Source organism: Callorhinus ursinus, unplaced genomic scaffold (genome assembly GCF_003265705.2).
Source record: "Callorhinus ursinus isolate GAN/ISIS: 27379988/994484 unplaced genomic scaffold, GSC_fseal_2.0 scaffold29, whole genome shotgun sequence".
Taxonomy (NCBI): Eukaryota; Metazoa; Chordata; class Mammalia; order Carnivora; family Otariidae; genus Callorhinus; species Callorhinus ursinus.
This window is the reverse complement of record NW_027397091.1, coordinates 17861244-17877440: the sequence shown is the minus strand read 5'-3', so window position 1 is coordinate 17877440 and position 16197 is coordinate 17861244. Positions and strand designations below refer to the sequence as shown.

At 40.8% G+C, this 16197-nt stretch overlaps 1 long non-coding RNA gene across 1 annotated transcript; it reads right to left on the bottom strand.

The window, feature by feature from the left end:
* Positions 1–8555: 8555 nt before the first annotated feature.
* On the bottom strand, positions 8556–14629 carry LOC112828044 (uncharacterized). Its single transcript, XR_003209389.2, has 3 exons — positions 14201–14629; positions 13769–13839; positions 8556–8607 (listed from the first exon to the last, which is right to left on the bottom strand). It is a non-coding gene; the product is annotated as an uncharacterized lncRNA (long non-coding RNA).
* Positions 14630–16197: the final 1568 nt, after the last annotated feature.

Sequence of the window (16197 nt, the reverse complement as noted above, 5' to 3'; positions counted from 1 at the left end):
GCCTCAGGGGCGGGGCGGAGGCGGGGACACCGTGGATGGGCGGGGCCGACGTCGCGGAGGGGCGGGGCGGAGGCGGGGCGTCTTGTGAGGCTGCACTGGCAGTCTCCAAGAGGGTCGGTGGTTCCTCTCTCGGTGCTGGTGGCGGGGTGTCAGGTCGTGTGGGCGCTGTTCCCCGGCTTCTCCGCCCCTATTCTGGCGTCTCCCTTTCCCCTAGCCCTTCAGAATTCTCACGGGAGAGACCCTGGCCCTCCCAGAGGCAAGGAGCCCCACCGAAGGCCAAGTCAGAAGCCGGTCCTGATTACGCCCCCCGACACCTTGGTAGAGGCTGGAGGATTGGGGGGAGCGCAGCTGGGCTGGAGCAATTTACTTGTTCATTTTTTTGTTGTTAAAGATTTTATTTATTTGACAGAGAGAGACACAGCGAGAGAGGGAACACAAGCCCGGAGAGTGAGAGAGGGAGAAGCAGGCCTCCCGCTGAGCAGGGAGCCCGATATGGGGCTCGAACCCAGGACCCTGGGATCACGACCCGAGCCGAAGGCAGACGCTTAACGACTGAGCCACCCAGGCTCCCCTTACTTGTTCATTTTTGACTTTGTCATCAAACTACATTAATTTTCCGAGTTTCATTCTCTACTTCTTCCTACCACCTCTACTTCCCTTCTTCCAGGATTTCTGAGAGCCAGCACTGTGCTAAACTTGTTTTCCTACCACACTTAACAGCAAAACAAAACACCACAAAAAAGACAAAACCCAAAATACTGAGCAACTGCGCTCAGCCCTGACAGTAGAACAACCCCTTGCTTGAAAGTCCGTGCTGACCCAAGATTGTGGTTAATGCTGCAAATGACATTACTGGTTGGTGAAGAGGGAAAAGTTGCTAACTAGCTGCTTATGAAGCAGACATTTGTTTGTGCAGACGTGGCTCTGTGGGCAAAAGCCCTGCAGAATTCTTCAGCAGGGATTCTGGAGCCAGACTGCCTGGGCTGGAGCCTCCTTTTCCTCAGCCCAGCTGTGTGACTGCAGGCAGGTCATCCTCTTGATGCCCAGACTTCCTCTTGTAAAACAGGAGGCTCTTAGCGCAGGACCCACCTATGCCATTGTTATAATTACTAATTAATGTGTGTAATGTTTATAAGAGGGCCCAGCACATAGCATCAGTTTTTATCATCATCATCATCATCTTGGAGAATAAGCTTCCCAAAGAAAAACATATTCCAAAACGCACAGAGCAGAAGAAAAGGAACTACAGTAGAGAGTTTCTTTGGTCTCTTATTCTTCACTTGGTTTCTCTTCTCAGCCATTAATTTAACTTATTCTTATGTGCAAGGTGTGACTTCAGGTAGCAAATTGATCGTTAGCAAGACAGATGGACCACTTAAAGGTTGGCAATATAAAATTATAATGTTACTCAGCCTGCTCTTTATATTTGCCAGGTCCAGAGCAAGAGTTCTTGAAGGCCTTCATGCTATCTGTTGAAGTATTAAACAATTATAACTCATGATGACAAGTTGTAGGTAAGCTATGTTCGCTCCTCCTACCTTGACCAATGTGCCTTCATAAGAACCAGGAAAGCCACTGGGGAATTTAGTTCTATGACTTTTTCCCCTACTTACCCTCTTATTTCCCACCTCCGGCTCAGTCCTGCCCTGTGAGAGGTTCCTACACGGGCAGAGATGTGTGTGTTCCCCACCGCAGTCCACAAGTGCCTGCTCTATCCTGATCCCCACCTTAGCCTCCTCTTGGCCACACATCAAGTCTAATGGTGAGCACACCAGTGATAGTCACCCTTGCAGGAATGATCCAGGAAGGAGGTCTCTACAGGCCTTGGAAAGGAGCCTGGGCCCCTTTCAGCAAAGAATGTCAGCACCATAGGTACCCCAAATGTGTTCTAGAAGGGTGTGTGTATGTGTGAGCTCCAGGCAAGTCACATGCTGGCCCTGGGACCTCTTGGCCGTGTATGGAGTAGCGTGGCCAGAAAAGGGCAGAACAGTCTCTATAATATACAGAAGCTGGGGCAGGGGTCCTCTTACCTGGATAGTACTAATGCTATATTTCTTAGTTGTTATAGCAAATCATTACACCAGATTGATGCCACGGTCATGTACAAAAGTTTATTTTGCTGATTTTAGTGCAAACTACATTTTACCCACCACACTGGCAAAAATAATGCATATTTTTAACATATTTTATTTAGGTTCACCTTCACCCAGATAAATTTTTTAAGGGAAAAAAAATCCCTCAATTAATATAACTAATTATTTTCAGCAAATACACAGAGTAAGCAGATGAAGCAGTCACTTAGCATCTCAAATTTTTATTAGGCCATATTAGGGGAGCCTAAACTTAAATATAAATAAACAGTAAATAGATAATTCAAAATAATTATAATTTGCATTTTATAGCTGATTTATTAATGACATATGACAAATCTAGATGCAAGACCTTCTTTATTAACAATAAAACATAGCAAACTAAGTGAATATTTCTAGAGTATTTATGCTAAAATTATGCATTCTAAATGTTGACACTTTTAACAAATGCAGTGTTCTTCACTTTGAATATTTAATTTGCCGGAGTACTGTCTTTTAATATTGTTCTTAAATCCCTTTATATTAGCAGAACTGATTTCTATAAACAGCTCTGTTTTTACTTATCTGGACTACAGGCCAGCAAGTCTGCCTGGATCGGCAAGGCTTCCCATAAGCTACAGAATGTCTTAGGTGGAAGTTAGAGAGAATCTAGTCACCCCTTTATTTTTTAGAGGAAGAAAAGGATTCGGGGTAGGTAAGGGACTTGGCCAAGGTCACACAGCTGGCAATCTGGGTGATATCAGTGAATTTAGTTCTAAATATGGGTCTCCAGGAGCCCCACTAAACTAACAGTAAAAGAAAGCCAGTGTTTTATCCCTATAGTCATGGATCCTAGGGTGACCCATATGAAGCTGCTGCTTTAGTAAGCTCAAAAAACAGACTGATGATTGGAAAATTGGTTTTAGAAATATGTTGGGACTGGAATTCTACAATTTAAATTTTATACTTTTAAATGCCATTTTAAAAATGGAACCTGTATATTTGAGTCAAAACTGCTTGGATATTATGTTTGTTTGCTAGGGCTGCCATAATAAAGTACCCCACACGGGGTGGCTTAAACAACAAAAATTCATTGTGTCACAGTTCTGGAAGCTGTAAGTCTGAGATCAAGGTGTTGGCAGGACTGGCTCCATCTGAGGGGCATGAGGAAGAATCTGTTTCATGCCTCTCTTCTAGCTTCTGGTGGTTTTTTGGCAATCCTTACCATTCCTTGGCTCATAGATGCATCATCCTGATCTCTCCCTTCATTTTCCCATGGTGTTCTCCCTGTGTGCAAGCACGTCTCCAAATGTCTCCATTTATAAGGACACGAGTCATATTGGATTAGGAGCCCACCTTCCTCCAGTATGACTTTATCTTAACTAATTATCATATCTGCAATGACCCTAGTTCCAAATGAGGTCACATTCTGAGGTATTGGGAATTAGGACTTAAATATTTGAATTTGGGTGGGGGGGGCAGTGCACAACTAAACCTACAACAAACACAAACATGGAAAAATATTTCATTTTGTGATCACTATACAGAAATATTAGACATTGCATCCTATGTTATTAGAAAATTCAGTTTGTACATAATAAAAAAAAAAAAGAAAATTCAGTTTGTAAGAAAAGAGGGCCCAAAAGTAGAAGGTAGGAGGAAAAAGAAAAGGTAGGAGAAAAGATTGTCACATGTATGTGTATATGTAACCCCTCCTGTCACTGAGCATTGACACTGGTGTAAATATTTGTTGCCTTATTTAAATCCCATGACGGTCCTTTGAGGGCAATATGAGATTAAGCAACTGGCCTAAGATTAAGTGTATTCTTGGCCAACTAGCAGTAGGGCTAGAATTCAGGCACAGACCTTTTCCAATTCCAAAGCCCTTCCTTTCTTAACTGCCATTCTACATGGCCTTAAAATTCACCGTTTGCTATTCATCGATACCTACTGATATTTTTATTTTCCTGTATGAGATGTGTAAAATATAATGTATGCAGGAAGGTTTTTACATATACATGTGTCATTGTTTGGGGGAATAGTATTCACTGACAGAATGCATTTTTCTACATGCTATGATACAGCATTATGCGTTCACCATTCTGTTCATTTTTCTCTTTGGCACTTCATTTCTCATCCTTTCTAGCAGTTAGATGGGTCTATATGGCCCAGTCTGGCCAATGAAATATGAATGGAAGTGATGCAGCCACTTCTTGGCATAGCCTTCAAATATCCTATAATTTCTTCCCCACTTTCCATTTGTTGACCCACTACGTGCAGAGATTCCAATGGAGAACTCTGTGGCTCTGGAAGAAGACAGAATGACTGCAAAGAGCAGAGGATATGACTTGGGCAAGAAATAAGCCTTTATTGTGTTAAGCCATGGATATTTGGGGGTTGTTTGTTTCAGCAGCTGGCATTACTTAGCCTGATTAATACACAAGCATTCCATAGAACAATTACACAAGTGCATTAAAATGCCTTTCCACGACATTCCCAAAGAGGATTTATAGGACTGTCCAGATGGTCAAGGAGATTGCAAACCTGGAACTCTGAGGTTAAGAGTCAATGGTCAATGTCTGAGGAAAATGCATCTAGAGCAGCTCTGTTAAATGAGACTTTCAGCAATAATGGAAAGGTTCTATTCTGTGCTGTCCAATATGATAGCCACTAGCTACATGTGACTATTGAGTCATTACCAGCTAGTGCAAATGAGGAACTGAATTTTTAATTTAATTTAATTTTAATTAATTAAAATTTAATTTTTACGGGACATGTGATTACATGGATTACAGGACAGCTACTATGTTGGACAGTGCAGATCTAGAGAAAAAGTGACAAGATGGATAAGCACAGGGGGAGATCATAAGTTACTGGGAGTTAGAAAGGTAGGAACTAGAATGTGAGATGCCATCCTTGGTGGGAGGTGATGGTGGTCAAGAGGGGAGATGTGATCATTAGTTTTATGTGTCAAGTTTGCTAGGCCATGGTATCCAGTTGTTTGATCAAATACCAGTCTAAATGTCACTGTGAAGGTATTTTTAAGATGTGATTAGTATTTATAAATCAGTAGATTTTGAGTAAAGCAAATTATCCTCTGTAATCGGACAGGCCTCATTCAATCAGTTGAAAGCCTTAAGAGAAAAGACTGAGGTCCCAAAAAAAAGAATCCTGCCTCCAGATTGCCTTTGGATTCAAGACTGCAGCATCAATTTCTGCTGAAATGTCCAGACTGCAGGCCTGCCCTATAGACTTTGGACTTGCTAGCCCCTATGTTTGTATAAGCCAATTCTTTAAAATATTTCACTCTCTCTCTTTCTCCAGATTATCCATCTATCTACATATCTATCTATCTATTTATCTATCTATCTTATAGGTTCTATTTCTCTGGAGAACCTTGACTAATACAGGAGAGCATGAGGTTACTAAGAGCATTTTGCTCAAAGGCACTTATAACAGATAATTTGAAACAATAAGAATTGAGTGCAAAGTCCAATAAACAAAGTGAAAACAGATTTCCTCATTTTACTTCATATCGTGTAAGCCAAGCTAATAATATGTGGGTTTCTAAAATACACAAGTTCTGTGAAAGCTAAATAACAGCCAGAAATATAATAACAGAGCATTTAGTCTCTAGTTAGAGACTTCTTCTTCTTCTCCTTCTCCTTCTTCAAGTAGGCTTCATGCTGGGCATGCAGCCCAGCATAGGGCTTGAACTCAGGACCCTGAGATCAAGACATGAGATGATATCAAGAGTTGGATGCTTAACCAACTGAGCCACCCCAGGTGCCCCTCTAGCTAGAGACTTCTTAAATGAGATGGGTTCACTTTGTCTCACAGCTCTTGCATACCTATGATTTCCATGGAAGTCCTTGAATTTGCTTCCATGAGGTCTTCAGGATTGTCCCTTTGTTGACAAAGAGGAATCCTCAGAGGCGGTAGACCTGCAGTGCCAAATCCTTGTATGTATTCTTTTCTCCCTGTAGGCCTGGATGATGGCTTGGTTCTTCCTGGCAGGAACTGCTCTGCCACTGTGGATTGCTGGATGCATGAGCAGCAGCCCTGCATCCCTGTAGGTGCTGATGTCACACGTGAACAATCTTTGAATGCTGTGATTCTCCTCAAAAATCATTTGGTGGATTTCATAATTGTTTGCCACTTGGATACACTTCTCATCAGGGTTCAACAAGTACTCCTAACTAGAAGGATTGGAAACAAAGGGATGCTCTGGGCCTGTTCTTACAACTCACACACAGGTTGAAACCAAAGGGTTTTGCATAATAAATACCATTTAATTTGATGACTATGTGTTTATGTTTATAAGGTGACAGGGCGCCAGGTGAAGAATGTTCTACTTCTCATTGTCTGCAATTATCTATAGCATGTGTCTTTGTAGAAATGTTGACTTCATTCATTCCTGGGGCACTCAGATGGTGGCTGCCACATAGAGCACCCTCCCTGCTCCAGCAAACACTTGCCATCGTGTCCTAGAGAAGTGGTAGAATACAGAGGTTGGGAATTTTGGCTCAGGTGCCCCCTCTGTGTGGTATACTACCACCTCCTCTTACAAGCTATGCAAACTTGGGCAGATTACTTAAACTTGCTGTGCCCCAAATTCTTTAGGCACGTTGAGAGGATTAAAAGCAGTGAGCTGTGTGATGCACTTAGAATCATGTCTGGTAGAATTAGCCCTCAATAAACATAAGTTAGCCTCACTTCTTCAGAAGGCAAGAAGAATATCCCTTTGGGAGATGGAGAGAGCCATCAGAGGTAAGGGCCCACATTTTGCTTCTTACTATTTGTCTCCCTCTCAAAGGCATTTCCCAAGCTTTCTCTCCATCTTCCTTCTTCAATCCTCACATGCCCACTCAGACAAGTCAAGTCACTTGAACTTATCACCAAGGACCTGGTAGGTGGCGTTCAGTTGGGAACCTCAATCCATGATTCAGGTTCAGCTCTGGCAGTTGGTGGGATCCTCCCACCTCTCAAGAGTAGAAATCAAGGGCACGGGAAGGGGAGTGTAGCACCGAATTTTCAAAAGATCACATACTTTAACATCTGAAGACCTGAGTTCAAATCCTGACCCTGCCAAATACTAGCTATGTGAACACATTTCTTAAGATCTTGAATGCTTCATTTGGCTCATTTCAAAAATGAGGGTGGTGTTATGTTTTTTTAACAGAGTTACTGTGAAGTGTGAATATGGTATCATTTGAGAAGCACTTAGCACAGTCCTGGCCCATAGAAACCATCCAATAAGCAAATGGTTCCAACAACTCCCTGAGGACAAGGAGCATTCCTAATTTCTTAGGACTTTTAAATGTAACCAAAGAGGATGGCAACCAGTTCATTTCATTAATGGTTGTGTGTGTGCACACACACATGCACCAATAAATATCATCAAGTAGGTAACATTAATGGACTCTTACTTCATTCCTAACTCTTTATAAGTATCACCCCCATTTTCCAGATGAACAATCTGGGGCACATCTAGGGTACACAATCTAACTGAGGACACATAATTCATTAAAGGACGAGTGGTATTATAACTTACATGAAAGAGCACAGAGCCCAAACTCTCAGCCGCTACGCTTCACAAAGGTAAGTGTTTGTTGGATCAGGGAAACTGAAGCATGAGAGGTAATGCATGACCAGGGTGGGCCGGCCACTGCAGCTTGAGCAGAAGTTGGAGTGGGCCTGTGGAGGTGTGACAGAGGTGTTGCTTCTCCCCAGTGGTAGGTTTTCTCGGGCTGGACTCAATCTGGAATCTTGGCAGCTATTTAAATAATGCATTGGGAGTATTTTAAAACTGTGTTTCATTACCACAACTCAATTGTAAGACTTCTGCAGGGAGGAAGACTGGCATATATTTCTTTGGTATTCTTCAGCCCAGCTCCAGGATGAGAACCCAGCCCCAAAGATTACCCCAAAATACCAACTGATGGGCAGAGGTAGCAACAAGAAACCATTTTTTAAAATCGCAGTATAGTTCACATATTATAAAATTCACTCCTTTAAAGTGTACAATTCAGTGGGTTTTAGTATATTCACAGAGTTGTGCAACCATCACCACTCTGTAATTCCAGAACATTTTATCACCCCCAAAGGAAACCATATACCCATTAGCAGTTACTCTTCATTCCCCTGGACCTCCAGTCCCTAACAACTGCTCATCTACTTTCTATCCCTACAGATTTACCTATTCTGGAAATTTCATATAAATAGAATTATACAATATGTAGCCTTGTGTCTGAAGAAGCCATTATTTTTTAAATGCAATAAGAAGGTCAGTATGGGAGTTAGCTTCCACATTGACCCTTACATTAGTTTGCTGGGGCTGCCATAACAAAGTACCACAGATGGATGGCTTAAACAACAGAAATTTATTATCATCTTACAGTCTGGAGGCTGAAAGTCCAATATCAAGGTTTCAGCAGGGTTGGTCTCTTCTGAGGCCTCTCTCCTTGGCTTGCAGAAGGCCACGTTCTCCCTGTGTCTTCCTTCAGTCTTCCCTCTGTACTGGCTTATGTCCTAATCTCTTTTTATAAGAACACCAGCTATATTGGATTAGTCCCACCCTAGTGACTTCATTTTAATTTAATTACCTCTTTAAAGAGACTATCTCCAAATAAAGTCACATTCTGAGGTACTGGGGCTTAGGGCTTCAACATATGAATTTGGCAGTGGGGGGCAGACACAACTCAACCTATAGCATTCCCTCAGTGTTCCTTTCTACCCAAGAATTCATGCCCTTATATAGTACCCTCCCACACTGAATCAAGGCTAACTTGTGTGATGGTGGTGACATCCAAGGATAGCTCTCTTTGAGGTAAACCAGCCACCATACTGTGAGGACACCTGAGTAGTCCTTAGGAAGGGGCCATTGGGTGAGTAACTGAAGCTTCCTGCTAACAGCCAGTACCAACTTAACAGCCCTGCAAGTGAGTGGGAGTGGATCCTCTGGCCCTGTCTAACCACCTGATGACTGCAGCTCTCGCCAACATCTGACTAGAGAGAACTCATCAGCCAAGCTCCTCTTGAATTCTGGTCCACAGAAACTGTGAGGTAATAAATGATCCTTGTTATTTTAAGCCATTCAGTTTTGGGATTATTTGTTATGTGGCATGAGGTAACTGAAACAGTTGAGGTGATTAGTAGTGGTTGAAGAAGCCAATGACGATTATACACCCACTATCTTCTAGCCACAGAATCATCTTTGGTAATCCTCTATGAGCCTCACATGAGCTCTGCAAAGTGTGTGTTATCATCACTGTTTCATCGAGGCTCAGGGGTTAAGGGCATTGCTGAGGTCTTAAATCTATATGCTTTCCACTGTATCCCTGGTCCCCTACTGTAGAATACCCTCAGCCAGGACTGGTGTTGTGTACACAGTTAACTGCTTGCTATCGCTTAGCAGCAATGAGAGTGATCTAAAAGGTGTCTCGTACTTACCTTAGAATTCTACTTTGGAAAAGTCACTCTTTTGCACTCAATGTTTTCTTTTTCTTCCCCCTCATATATTTCTTTACTTTCTTTTCTTGTGTGTGTGTGTGTGTGTGTGTGTGTGTGTGTGTGTACGTTTTAGTGTTTTCAAAGAAAAATGACTTTTTATTTCCCATGAATCATGACTTGGATGGGTTCAGCTGGGTGATCTGGGTTGCATATTAGGCTGCATTCAACTAGGAGCTCAACTGAGGCTGGAATGTCCAAGATGGCTTCACTCTTATACCTAGGCTTTGGTATAGCTATTGGCTGAACCTCTCTTTCCACATGGTCCTGCATCATTCAGTGGTTTAGCTTCATTCTGCTGTGGCTGGCTTCCAAAAAAAGCTCTCCTATATTTTACTATTTTTAAAGCAATATGTCATGCAAAATTCAACTGAAAATATATAGCGTGAAAATATCACTGTCACCAGACACTCCTATTTCTTTTCTCAGATGCACCCAGCTACCACTTTTTAAATCAGACTTCCTGAGTTATTCTGCACACATATGTCTATCTGTATATCTATATAGTTTGATCTATATAGCTATTATATTATTTAAAATATTGACATTGGTGGCACTTAATGCAGTAACTTTTAAAAAATTGGCTTTATAATGTCATAGAGATAGGCATCTTTCCGGTACACCACAGTGTCACCCCACTGTGGCACTACAAGTAGGTCTTTCATCAGACGTGTACACGTGCCATGCTTATGGAAACATGATCCCAGAAGTGCTGCTGACTGATACCTCTGGGGTTTTTGAAACTTGCTTCATTAAGTCATACTTACAGATGTGCTCTACCACTTTAAGGCCCCTTTCCCCAATTTCCATTAGATTTTTTTAATAGCCCACTTCTACTCCATTTTCTTAGAGAAATTATCCCTTCTCGGCTTTAGTGACCTACACCTGAGCCCCACCTTCAATCATTAGCTGTTTCTGTTACTGCTCGAAACTACATAGAGTCAGATCTATTACTTTGTAATAATAGCCTTAGGAGACAAGCATGGCAGAGTCAGTACTGCATTGTTAGTATCCAAGTACATGCTGTTCAACGTTGTATCATCACTGTTTCAAGTGTATACTCCCATATTGAGTAAGATGAAAGACATAATCTAGAGCCAGAAGACTCTAGTTCTAACTCTAGCTCTGCTACTAAGGGGCTTGATCATTTGTTAAATGACCTGCCTTAGTGTGAGTTCCAAAACACATCTCAAGGCAAGGGTTTCTTTGGCACAATTGGTTTGTTTAGGGGTGATCCCAGGAAGCAGTTGAGAAAGAGGGGGTGCAAGACAGGGAAGGGAAGGAAGCAGATACAAGGTGCCTTAATGAGCAGGTTACCACTATGAACAGCTATAACTCAATTCAATGGGGACATCTCAGCGACTATGTAGAATAGAACAGAATCATCCTGATTGAGGGATGAGGAAGTAGGGTTTTATTATCTACCTACTCCCATAACTCACTGATGGAAAGTTGCTCCTGGTGTTTCCAATCTTCCATGCACTCTCTGAGGCAGCCCCAGGACCAAAGAACACCTTCAGGCAGAGAGATACAGGATGCCCTCGGCTGTACAGAAACTGTGAAGGTCACTTCTAGGGGACCAAGGGAAAATGGATTTGGACAGAATCTGCTCTGTTTGGAAACAGCATATACATTAGCTAAGAACCTAGCCTTTGGCTCCTTGAGGAAGTACCTCATGGTAGGGCAGCAAGTAAGGATTTTTTGAGCACTTACTCTGGGCCTAGGGTGCTTAGCACTTGGGAGTGCAAAAGAAATTTCCATACAGGGCTAAGTGCCTGGGTGGCTCAGTCAGTTAAGCGACCGACTGTTGGTTTACACTCAGGTCATGATCTCACAGTCATGGGATCGAGCCCAGTGTGGAGCTCCACACAGTGTGCTCCAGAGTCTCTCTCCTTCTGCCCCTCCCCTGGCTTGCACTCTTTGTCTCTCATATAAATAAATAAATAAATAAATAATCTTAAAAAAAAAAAGAAATTTCCATACAGGGCTTAGAATGTCAGGCATATACTGAGTGTTTGCCCTGGGTGGGCCTTTAACATACGTGATCCCATCAATTCTAATGTAGTGCAGCAAGTTAAGCATTATTATTCTGAGGCTCAGAAAAGTTGATTTTTTTGTTCAAGATCCCACAGAGAAATAGAGGTCAACCCGTGGTCATCTATGTGACAGATGTCCTCTAAGCTGGCTACAGGGAGCAGGGACACCAGGCTATGGCTGACCTCTGGTTTCTGCTGGCTTGCTGAGAACTAATACATGAGGTTATTAAGGTTATAAGATAAAAGATCAATTTTTTAATAAATTTTTAAAATTTAATATTATTTATTTGAGAGAGAGAGAGCGAGAGCCAGAGAGCACAAGCACGAGCAGGGGAAGGGCAGACGGAGAGGGTGAAGCAGACTCCCTGATGAGCAGGGAGCCTGATGTGGGGCTTAATCCTGGGACCCTGGGATCATGACCTGAGCCGAAGGCAGATGCTTAACCCACTGAGCCTCCTAGGTGTCCCAAAAGATCAATATTTTTAAAAAATCTATTTATTTCTATACATCAGCAACAAGCAATAGGAAATTGAAATTTTAAAAAATGCTGTTTATAATAACATAAAAAATGAAATACTTAGAGATAAATCTGACAAAAGATGTGGAAGTTTTATACAGTGGAAGCTGTGAATATTGCTGAGAGAAATTAAAGAAGATCTAAGTAAATGGAGAGAACCTTGGATCAGGAGGCTCAATATTGTTAAGATGTCAGTTCTCCCCAGATTGATCTATAGATTTGGTGGAATTCCAATCAAAATCCCAGCAGGCTTTTTTTGTAGAAATTGACAAGCTACTTCTAAAATTCATATGGATGTGCAAAGAATCTAGAATACCCCAAACAACTCTAAAAAAGAAGAAAGTTGGAGAAGACTGATTTCATTTATTACAGGGCTGCAATAATCTACTACCTTGCTTAAAAAGAAACGGTTCAGCTGCCCCCACATGATTTGGGTAGAAGAACTTGGTGGATGCACTCAGAAACTGGAAGGTGGAGGGGATTGAGCTTGAGCAGGTCTCATCCTGAGCCTAAGTCTTGGGCCAGTTGGTTGCCTTGTGACAGTAAGAACTCCAGTGCATTCAAGAAAATGACTTTTTTACTTGTTGGTTATATATTTGCTGATTTTCTGGGTTTTGTTGTAAGATTGGGAACAACACTCTCTCCAGCTCTATACATCACCAAGCAGAAACTGTAACTCAATGGAATGAATTTTAAATAAAAGGGAGAAGGGATGAAATGATTCAGTGGTCTAGAAGTGACTGTGAAATGAAAAGAGGGCCTCAGGCCAACTGGATGTTGAAAGATTGTCAGAAAGCCCTAGAGCACAACGTCAAGGTTCTCTATCACTTTTCCATTTTCAACACCACATGGGATTCCTTCTCCAACATTCCCTAAATTACTTACCTTGTATATTTCAAAGCTGATTCTCTCTACAGCAATAAATTTCTAATTAACATGTTGGAAATTGTGACATCATCTTTGAGCAATAAAAGGATAGAAAGGGAAAGAATAATCTGCTATCACAGTAGAAGAGGAATACTAAGAGTTCCCATGACTTCCCAAATCTCAGAAAATGCACCCTGCATTCCAAGAGTAAGAGAATAATTTGACCTCATGTTATTTTCATTAAGATATTCAGCTACATCTCTAGAATATTTTGGCCACATCATTCACAAAAATGATTACCTCCTGTAGACAAGGTCAATGTCATTGTGTTTTACAGAAGCATCAGATAAGAATTCCCTCATCACAAAACCGCAGAAATATTTAAGGTTTACTTAAGCAACTTTATAGAGAAAATGTAATAGAGCTTCTTTCACATTAACTTATCAACTATTTAATTCCATAACCTCTTTAGGTCCTAAAATTTTTATAATTCAATAATTGGTCCATATTATCTTATTTCATTTTTTATTAGGTGTTTCATATTTGCCTTGCCTCAGTGTTAATAACTTTAAGGATAGCAAAATATTCCATCTCATTAATGAGTCTTGGGAATTTGAGAACAAGAAATTTTGAAAAGATCTAAAAAATAAATCTAGAAGATATTCCCTGTAGAAATGATGAAACTGTGACCCCCAGAGAAGCAGAAATAGTAGACACTGTCAGTTCCTGTTCTGACATCTATTGTAACATGATAAATGATTTTTTATTACCTGTCATGGTTCTGTGGGTTGATTGGGCTCAGCTGGGTGATTCTTGCTTGGAGTCTGTATCAGTCAGGGCTCTCCAAAGAAACAGAACCGTTTATATAATATGTAAATACTTATATATCATATATTTATATATGTAATTGGTTTTATAATTCATATAATTTATAAATATTATATAACATCAAAATAATACATTATATAAATTAATATAAATAATTCTAGTTATAATAATCATAATAATTATATAAATTGTATTACATAATATGTTATATAATTACATTATATAAGAAAATATATTAATATAATTATATTATACAATTATTATAATATATAATATAATCATAATAATATAATGTATTTCTATATAAATAAATACAAACATAAATATAAATTAATTATATAATTTATAATACAATTTATATATTGTATACTTACATATCTATACTTTTTAAAATCTGTTTTTTTAAGGAATTTAGGCAGGCATTGGTACAGCAGTCTTGAGGCAGAATTTCTTCTCTTCAGTTTTCTCTTAAGGCCCTCATGATTGGGTGAGGCCCACCCACATATTTGAGGATAATCTCCTTTTATAAAGTTGACTGATTTTAGATGTTGACTATATCTACAAAATACCTCACAGCAACATCTGGATTAGTGTTAGATTAAAGTGTTAGATTAACTGAGTACGATAGCCTAGCCAAGTTGACGCATTAAATCCATCCATCATATGGCCTCTCATATGGTTACAATTATATGTCTTCTCAAGGCTCCCATTGGGCTGGATGCCTAAGATGAGCACTCCTATGGTGGTTGGTGCTGGCCATCAGCGGGAAGCTCAGCTCAGGCTCTTGACCATGCCAACCTGATCTCTCTCCATTGGTTTGGAATTCTCTCTGCATGGCATGGTAGCTGGGTTCTGAGAGGGAGTATCCTAGGAGCCAGCATTCCAAGAAATAGGAAACAGAGGCTGCTAGGCCTGGAGCCAGTACAGTGTTACTTCCACTATGTTCTATTGGTCAAAGCAGTCATGGGCTCACTCAAATTCAAGATGGTGGAGATACAGATTCCATCTTTTTATGCAAGAGTGGCAAGGCCACACTATAGAATGTATGGGCTGGGAGGTTTAGTTGTGGGTATTTTTGGAAAATATAATGACACTCATCATTTCCCTGTACACTGGCCAGCCAGCCAACTACCAGCACCAGCAACTCTTTGCTTCAGGGCTTTCTCCAGGGGCCAAGAGTCCACTGTGCTTCTTGGGAGACAGGTCTGCAGCTATGGGAAATTCATACCTACACCCTGCAGTTCTCAACCAATAACTGACAAGAGTTGGATATTACAATTCCCTTGCTTCCCAGAGCTCCTCCAGTAGGATTAAGTTCCAGTTGCAGACAACGGTAACCTGCTTGATAATTCCCTCTTTATTGTTGCCTTCCTTTCACTGTTTCTCTTCTCTACTTTCCCAACTGTGTTGCTTCCTGAGATCACCTCCTGAAATATTTACTTGCCCTCTAATCTTTGTCTCAAGATCAGCTTCTGGGAGAATCCAACTAAAGTTATATAATTTGTCCAAGGTCAGAGCCTAAACTAGGGGCTAAGCTGACTCCCAGTCAAGAGTACTTCCCATATACATTATATTCTGAAAGAGTTTCAGAGTAATCAAGAGCTTGACTTTATCGAGTGATGGGGGGAGGGCTCACAAAAGAAAAATTTGAAGTGTATATTAGCTATATTAAACAGATGTTGCTTGGAGGGAGCCCTGGACTGAGTCAAGGAATGTGGGTTCTCACATGTTCTGTGCCATGAATATGTTGTGTAACTTTCCCAAGCATGAACAGGAAAGACTAAATTCCCATTCCACAGTCACACCTCCAGCATTCCTGTAAGACTCAAACGGATGACGACTGCAAAAGCAGTATCAGGAAGAAAAACAAGCAAATGAAAGGAACAATTTAATTTTTCTCAATTTTGATGACTCATTCAACAAAATATTATGTATTAAATTTTCTTGCAAGGTTCCCATGTAGCCTTGATCCACATTCTACATCTTAGAAGTAGACAATTAGCCAATCCATCGTTCCACACTGTCTGGATAATCAGGTTATGTTGAAAGCTTCTGCTTCTAAAACAAAGTCTTCAGATACGATTTTTAGCAGACAGTTGCTACTGGGATAGAAAGTGATCTCTCCATCCGAACAACAAATATTCCTATCATTGCAGAACATACATAGGCATGAACTGCCTATTTCTCCACTGGTTTATTTAAAAAAGAAAAGTCCACGTATTATGCTTCCCCCCACCACTAGCTTCTTTAGGATTTATGAAATTCACCTAGCTCTGTGTGGGTGTGTTGAGTTTTTGATACCTATCTCTTTGTGTGTTAGTGAGTAGGATGGAAAAATACAGAGAACAGATTAATAGGAGAGAGATATCTC